At 61.9% G+C, this 7494-nt stretch overlaps 2 long non-coding RNA genes across 3 annotated transcripts; one reads left to right on the top strand and one right to left on the bottom strand.

Annotated features, from left to right (window-relative positions):
* The first annotated feature begins 1524 nt into the window (after positions 1-1524).
* LOC120981825 lies at positions 1525-5996 on the top strand. The gene is made up of 3 exons (XR_005774760.1): positions 1525-1591; positions 5353-5462; positions 5530-5996. It is a non-coding gene; the product is annotated as an uncharacterized LOC120981825 (long non-coding RNA).
* Positions 5929-6809, bottom strand: LOC120981826. 2 transcript variants are annotated; one of them, XR_005774762.1, is made up of 4 exons: positions 6796-6809; positions 6701-6760; positions 6206-6618; positions 5929-6078 (listed from the first exon to the last, which is right to left on the bottom strand). It is a non-coding gene; the product is annotated as an uncharacterized LOC120981826 (long non-coding RNA). The 2 variants fall into 2 exon arrangements; XR_005774761.1 differs by having other exon boundaries at positions 5974-5996; positions 6156-6618.
* Positions 6810-7494: the final 685 nt, after the last annotated feature.

Here is a 7494-nt window from a genome sequence, read left to right as displayed (position 1 = left end):
TGGGGTGTCAGGTGTACCCCGGGATAGAACACTGAGGTATTGGGGTGTCAGGTGTACCCCAGGATAGAACATTGAGGTATTGGGGTGTCAGGTGTACCCCAGGATAGAACACTGAGGTATTGGGGTGTCAGGTGTACCGCAGGATAGAACACTGAGGTATTGGGGTGTCAGGTGTACCCCAGGATAGAACACTGAGGTATTGGGGTGTCAGGTGTACCCCAGGATAGAACATTGAGGTATTGGGGTGTCAGGTGTACCTCAGGATAGAGCACTGAGGTATTGGGGTGTCAGGTGTACCCCAGGATAGAACACTGAGGTACTGGGGTGTCAGGTGTAGCCCAGGATAGAACATTGAGGTATTGGGGTGTCAGGTGTACCCCAGGATAGAACACTGAGGTATTGGGGTGTCAGGTGTACCGCAGGATAGAACACTGAGGTATTGGGGTGTCAGGTGTACCGCAGGATAGAACATTGAGGTATTGGGGTGTCAGGTGTACCTCAGGATAGAGCACTGAGGTATTGGGGTGTCAGGTGTACCCCAGGATAGAACACTGAGGTATTGTGGTGTCAGGTGTACCCCAGGATAGAACACTGAGGTATTGGGGTGTCAGGTGTACCCCAGGATAGAACACTGAGGTACTGGGGTGTCAGGTGTACCCCAGGATAGAGCACTGAGGTATTGGGGTGTCAGGTGTACCGCAGGATAGAACATTGAGGTATTGGGGTGTCAGGTGTACCTCAGGATAGAGCACTGAGGTATTGGGGTGTCAGGTGTACCCCAGGATAGAACACTGAGGTATTGTGGTGTCAGGTGTACCCCAGGATAGAACACTGAGGTATTGGGGTGTCAGGTGTACCCCAGGATAGAACATTGAGGTATTGTGGTGTCAGGTGTACCCCAGGATAGAACACTGAGGTACTGGGGTGTCAGGTGTACCCCAGGATAGAACACTGAGGTATTGGGGTGTCAGGTGTACCCCAGGATAGAACACTGAGGTATTGGGGTGTCAGGTGTAGCCCAGGATAGAACATTGAGGTATTGGGGTGTCAGGTGTACCCCAGGATAGAACACTGAGGTACTGGGGTGTCAGGTGTAGCCCAGGATAGAACATTGAGGTATTGGGGTGTCAGGTGTACCCCAGGATAGAACACTGAGGTATTGGGGTGTCAGGTGTAACCCAGGATAGAACACTGAGGTATTGGGGTGTCAGGTGTACCGCAGGATAGAACACTGAGGTATTGGGGTGTCAGGTGTACCCCAGGATAGAACACTGAGGTATTGTGGTGTCAGGTGTACCCCAGGATAGAACATTGAGGTATTGGGGTGTCAGGTGTACCCCAGGATAGAACATTGAGGTATTGGGGTGTCAGGTGTACCCCAGGATAGAACATTGAGGTATTACCTTGCTCATTTCAGACGCTTTCCCTCACTTGCCCACATTTGACATGGCCGCCAGGACTGAATGCGTCTAATGACTCCGCTCGCTGATTGGCTGTCACACAGGACACACCTTTCAGTCACTGGTTTGTTCATTTAAGGCGCGAAACGACCGGGAAATCAGCGACATGGAGCCTAGAGCTGCGGTGCGAGGTCAGGATGCGGCGGGAGGTGGAGGGGCTGACGGGTGTAGTACGGCGGAGTGTACCGGGCAGGAGGTGGAGGGGCGGAGTGTACCGGGCAGGAGGTGAGGGGCGGAGTGTACCGGGCAGGAGGTGAGGGGGCGGAGTGTACTGGGGAGGAGGTGAGGGGCGGAGTGTACCGGGCAGGAGGTGGAGGGGCGGAGTGTACCGGGCAGGAGGTGAGGGGGCGGAGTGTACTGGGGAGGAGGTGAGGGGGCGGAGTGTACTGGGGAGGAGGCGAGGGGGCGGAGTGTACTGGGGAGGAGGTGGAGGGGCGGGGTGTACTGGGGAGGAGGCGAGGGGCGGAGTGTACTGGGGAGGAGGTGAGGGGGCGGAGTGTACTGGGGAGGGGGCGGAGTGTACCGGGCAGGAGGTGGAGGGGCGGAGTGTACCGGGCAGGAGGTGAGGGGGCGGAGTGTACTGGGGAGGAGGTGAGGGGGCGGAGTGTACTGGGGAGGAGGCGAGGGGGCGGAGTGTACTGGGGAGGAGGTGGAGGGGCGGGGTGTACTGGGGAGGAGGCGAGGGGCGGAGTGTACTGGGGAGGAGGTGAGGGGGCGGAGTGTACTGGGGAGGGGGCGGAGTGTACCGGGCAGGAGGTGGAGGGGCGGAGTGTACCGGGCAGGAGGCGAGGGGGCGGAGTGTACTGGGGAGGAGGCGAGGGGCGGAGTGTACTGGGGAGGAGGTGAGGGGCGGAGTGTACTGGGGAGGAGGTGAGGGGCGGAGTGTACTGGGGAGGAGGTGAGGGGCGGAGTGTACTGGGGAGGAGGCGAGGGGGCGGAGTGTACTGGGGAGGAGGCGAGGGGGCGGAGTGTACTGGGGAGGAGGCGAGGGGGCGGAGTGTACTGGGGAGGGGGCGGAGTGTACTGGGGAGGAGGCGAGGGGGCGGAGTGTACTGGGGAGGAGGCGAGGGGGCGGAGTGTACTGGGGAGGAGGCGAGGGGGCGGAGTGTACTGGGGAGGAGGCGAGGGGGCGGAGTGTACTGGGGAGGGGGCGGAGTGTACTGGGGAGGAGGCGAGGGGGCGGAGTGTACTGGGGAGGAGGCGAGGGGGCGGAGTGTACTGGGGAGGAGGCGAGGGGGCGGAGTGTACTGGGGAGGAGGCGAGGGGGCGGAGTGTACTGGGGAGGAGGCGAGGGGGCGGAGTGTACTGGCGAGGAGGCGGAGTGTACCGGGCAGGAGGTGGAGGGGCGGGGTGTACCGGGCAGGAGGTGAGGAGGCGGAGTGTACCGGGCAGGAGGTGAGGGGGCGGGGTGTACCGGGCAGGAGGTGAGGAGGCGGGGTGTACCGGGCAGGAGGTGAGGAGGCGGAGTGTACCGGGGAGGAGGCGAGGGGGCGGAGTGTACCGGGCAGGAGGTGAGGGGGCGGGGTGTACCGGGCAGGAGGTGAGGAGGCGGAGTGTACTGGGCAGGAGGTGAGGAGGCGGGGTGTACTGGGGAGGGGGCGGAGTGTACTGGGCAGGAGGTGAGGGGGCGGAGTGTACTGGGGAGGAGGTGGGATTTACTGGGCAGGAGGTGAGGGGGCGGAGTGTACTGGGGAGGAGGCGGGATTTACTGGGCAGGAGGTGAGGGGGCGGGGTGTACTGGGCAGGAGGCGGGATTTACTGGGCAGGAGGTGAGGGGGCGGGATTTACTGGGCAGGAGGTGAGGGGGCGGGGTGTACTGGGCAGGAGGTGAGGGGGCGGGATTTACTGGGCAGGAGGTGAGGGGGCGGAGTGTACTGGGCAGGAGGTGAGGGGGCGGTGCGGACTGGGCAGGAGGTGAGGGGGCGGGGTGTACTGGGCAGGAGGTGAGGGGGCGGGGTGTACTGGGCAGGAGGTGAGGGGGCGGAGTGTACTGGGCAGTCTGAGAGGGGGCGGGGTGTACTGGGCAGTCTAAGAGGGGGCGGGGTGTACTGGGCAGGAGGTGAGGGGGCGGGGTGTAGTGGGCAGGAGGTGAGGGGGCGGGGTGTACTGGGCAGTCTGTGAGGGGGCGGGGTGTACTGGGCAGTCTGTGAGGGGGCGGGGTGTAATGGGAAGGAGGTGAGGGGGCGGGGTGTACTGGGCAGTCTGTGAGGAGGCGGGGTGTACTGGGCAGTCTGTGAGGGGGCGGGGTGTAATGGGAAGGAGGTGAGGGGGCGGGGTGTACTGGGCAGGAGGTGAGGGGGCGGGGTGTACTGGGCAGGAGGTGAGGGGGCGGAGTGTACTGGGCAGGAGGTGAGGGGGCGGGGTGTACTGGGCAGTCTGTGAGGGGGCGGGGTGTAATGGGAAGGAGGTGAGGGGGCGGGGTGTACTGGGCAGTCTGTGAGGAGGCGGGGTGTACTGGGCAGTCTGTGAGGGGGCGGGGTGTAATGGGAAGGAGGTGAGGGGGCGGGGTGTACTGGGCAGGAGGTGAGGGGGCGGGGTGTACTGGGCAGGAGGTGAGGGGGCGGAGTGTACTGGGCAGGAGGTGAGGGGGCGGGGTGTACTGGGCAGTCTGTGAGGGGGCGGGGTGTAATGGGAAGGAGGTGAGGGGGCGGGGTGTACTGGGCAGTCTGTGAGGAGGCGGGGTGTACTGGGCAGTCTGTGAGGGGGCGGGGTGTAATGGGAAGGAGGTGAGGGGGCGGGGTGTAATGGGAAGGAGGTGAGGAGGCGGGGTGTACTGGGCAGTCTGAGAGGGGGCGGGGTGTACTGGGCAGGAGGTGAGGGGGCGGGGTGTACTGGGCAGGAGGTGAGGGGGCGGGGTGTAATGGGAAGGAGGTGAGGAGGCGGGGTGTACTGGGCAGTCTGAGAGGGGGCGGGGTGTACTGGGCAGTCTGTGAGGAGGCGGGGTGTACTGGGCAGTCTGTGAGGGGGCGGGGTGTACTGGGGAGGGGGCGGGGTGTAATGGGAAGGAGGTGAGGGGGCGGGGTGTAATGGGAAGGAGGTGAGGGGGCGGGGTGTACTGGGCAGGAGGTGAGGGGGCGGGGTGTACTGGGCAGGAGGTGAGGGGGCGGAGTGTACTGGGCAGGAGGTGAGGGGGCGGGGTGTACTGGGCAGTCTGTGAGGGGGCGGGGTGTAATGGGAAGGAGGTGAGGGGGCGGGGTGTACTGGGCAGTCTGTGAGAAGGCGGGGTGTACTGGGCAGTCTGTGAGGGGGCGGGGTGTAATGGGAAGGAGGTGAGGGGGCGGGGTGTAATGGGAAGGAGGTGAGGAGGCGGGGTGTACTGGGCAGTCTGAGAGGGGGCAGGGTGTACTGGGCAGGAGGTGAGGGGGCGGGGTGTACTGGGCAGGAGGTGAGGGGGCGGGGTGTACTGGGCAGGAGGTGAGGGGGCGGAGTGTACTGGGCAGTCTGAGAGGGGGCGGGGTGTACTGGGCAGTCTAAGAGGGGGCGGGGTGTACTGGGCAGGAGGTGAGGGGGCGGGGTGTACTGGGCAGGAGGTGAGGGGGCGGGGTGTACTGGGCAGTCTGAGAGGGGGCAGGGTGTACTGGGCAGGAGGTGAGGGGGCGGGGTGTACTGGGCAGGAGGTGAGGGGGCGGGGTGTACTGGGCAGGAGGTGAGGGGGCGGAGTGTACTGGGCAGTCTGAGAGGGGGCGGGGTGTACTGGGCAGTCTAAGAGGGGGCGGGGTGTACTGGGCAGGAGGTGAGGGGGCGGGGTGTACTGGGCAGGAGGTGAGGGGGCGGGGTGTACTGGGCAGTCTGAGAGGGGGCGGGGTGTACTGGGCAGTCTAAGAGGGGGCGGGGTGTACTGGGCAGTCTGAGGGGGCGGGGTCTGAAATCATTGTATTGTTCTGTCCTGCAGAGTTCCAGGAGGCTGTGCAGGAGCTGTATGTGGAGCTGGAGAGTCTGAAGCGCAATGTGCAGGGCCTGACCCAGTACCAGGCACAGGTTTTCCAGGTGACTAAAGTGCTGGTAAGTGTCCCTGGGGAGGTTATTTGAAGGGTACGGGGGCGCCTCTGACCTCACCTTTATCTCTTAGTGCTGTTGGATGGAGAACATTGAAGGATTAGCTAGACAGACAGCTGAGCTGCACAGCTCCTTGGACTCCTCCCACTGACACCTGCTCCTGAGCTACACAGCTCCTCGGACTCCTCCCGCTGACTCCTGAGCTGCACAGCTCCTCGGACTCCTCCCGCTGACTCCTGAGCTACACAGCTCCTCGGACTCCTCCCGCTGACTCCTGAGCTACACAGCTCCTCGGACTCCTCCCGCTGACTCCTGAGCTACACAGCTCCTCGGACTCCTCCCGCTGACTCCTGAGCTACACAGCTCCTCGGACTCCTCCCGCTGACTCCTGAGCTACACAGCTCCTCGGACTCCTCCCGCTGACTCCTGAGCTACACAGCTCCTCGGACTCCTCCCGCTGACTCCTGAGCTACACAGCTCCTCGGACTCCTCCCGCTGACTCCTGAGCTACACAGCTCCTCGGACTCCTCCCGCTGACTCCTGAGCTACACAGCTCCTCAGACTCCTCCCACTGACACCTGAGCTACACAGCTCCTCAGACTCCTCCCACTGACACCTACACCTGCACAGCTCCTTGGATTCCTCCCACTGACTCCTGAGCTACACAGCTCCTCAGACTCCTCCCACTGACACCTACACCTGCACAGCTCCTTGGATTCCTCCTGCTCACACCTGCTCCTGAGCTGCACAGCTCCTCGGACTCCTCCCGCTGACTCCTGAGCTACACAGCTCCTCGGACTCCTCCCACTGACTCCTGAGCTACACAGCTCCTCGGACTCCTCCCACTGACTCCTGAGCTACACAGCTCCTCGGACTCCTCCCACTGACTCCTGAGCTACACAGCTCCTCGGACTCCTCCCGCTGACTACTGAGCTACACAGCTCCTCGGACTCCTCCCACTGACACCTGAGCTACACAGCTCCTCGGACTCCTCCCACTGACACCTGAGCTACACAGCTCCTCGGACTCCTCCCGCTGACTCCTGAGCTACACAGCTCCTCAGACTCCTCCCACTGACACCTGAGCTACACAGCTCCTCGGACTCCTCCCACTGACACCTGAGCTACACAGCTCCTCAGACTCCTCCCACTGACACCTACACCTGCACAGCTCCTTGGATTCCTCCCACTGACTCCTGAGCTACACAGCTCCTCAGACTCCTCCCACTGACACCTGAGCTACACAGCTCCTCGGACTCCTCCCACTGACACCTGCACAGCTCCTTGGATTCCTCCTGCTCACACCTGCTCCTGAGCTGCACAGTTCCTCCTGCTGACACCTGCACAGCTCCTCCCGCTGAGACCTCCACTTGAGCTGCACAGCGCCCCCTGTATGTGCTTAACAGCGAAAACCCATCAGAGTGATGTTGTAAACACTTGACGATTAGAACTGCACCCTGCCCCCGACATGTAATAAATCCTCACTGACGCGTCCCGAGCCTCTTCCTTACATGTACTGATTAAACCTGGTTCTAATACTGCACGGAGCCGCACTAGGAGCCGGAGCTCCGCACAGTCTTAGAATGTATTGGCTCCGAGGAGCCGCAGTTATTGCTTCGTTAAGGCTCGCCAGTCTTCGCCTAATAACTTCAGAGATGTATTTCTACTGTAAAAACCATTCCCAAAGTGGAAGCGGACCCTAATTTCTGCTCCGTACAGTATTAGAACGGAGGACTCGACTGATGGCTGAGGGACATCAAGTACAGGAACGTGTCAGGGTCACAACCTACTCAGGACAGGACCTTAGAGGGTCACCAAGACGTTAATGTCAGCCTGCTCCTCTGCATCACAGGGTAAGGCCTCTTGCACACAAACGGTTTTTTCTCTCTTTACGTTCGGGTTTATTGCGTTCAGTATACGGACCCATTCATTTCAATGGATCTGCAAAAAAAACAAACCAGAAGGTACTCCGTATGCCTTCCGTTTCCATTCCATTCAAAGATAGAACATGTCCTATTATTGTCCGCATCACGGACACG

Source organism: Bufo bufo, chromosome 11 (assembly GCF_905171765.1).
Source record: "Bufo bufo chromosome 11, aBufBuf1.1, whole genome shotgun sequence".
NCBI lineage: Eukaryota > Metazoa > Chordata > Amphibia > Anura > Bufonidae > Bufo > Bufo bufo.
Note: the sequence above shows the minus strand (reverse complement) of the source record. Positions and strands in the feature narration are given on the sequence as shown.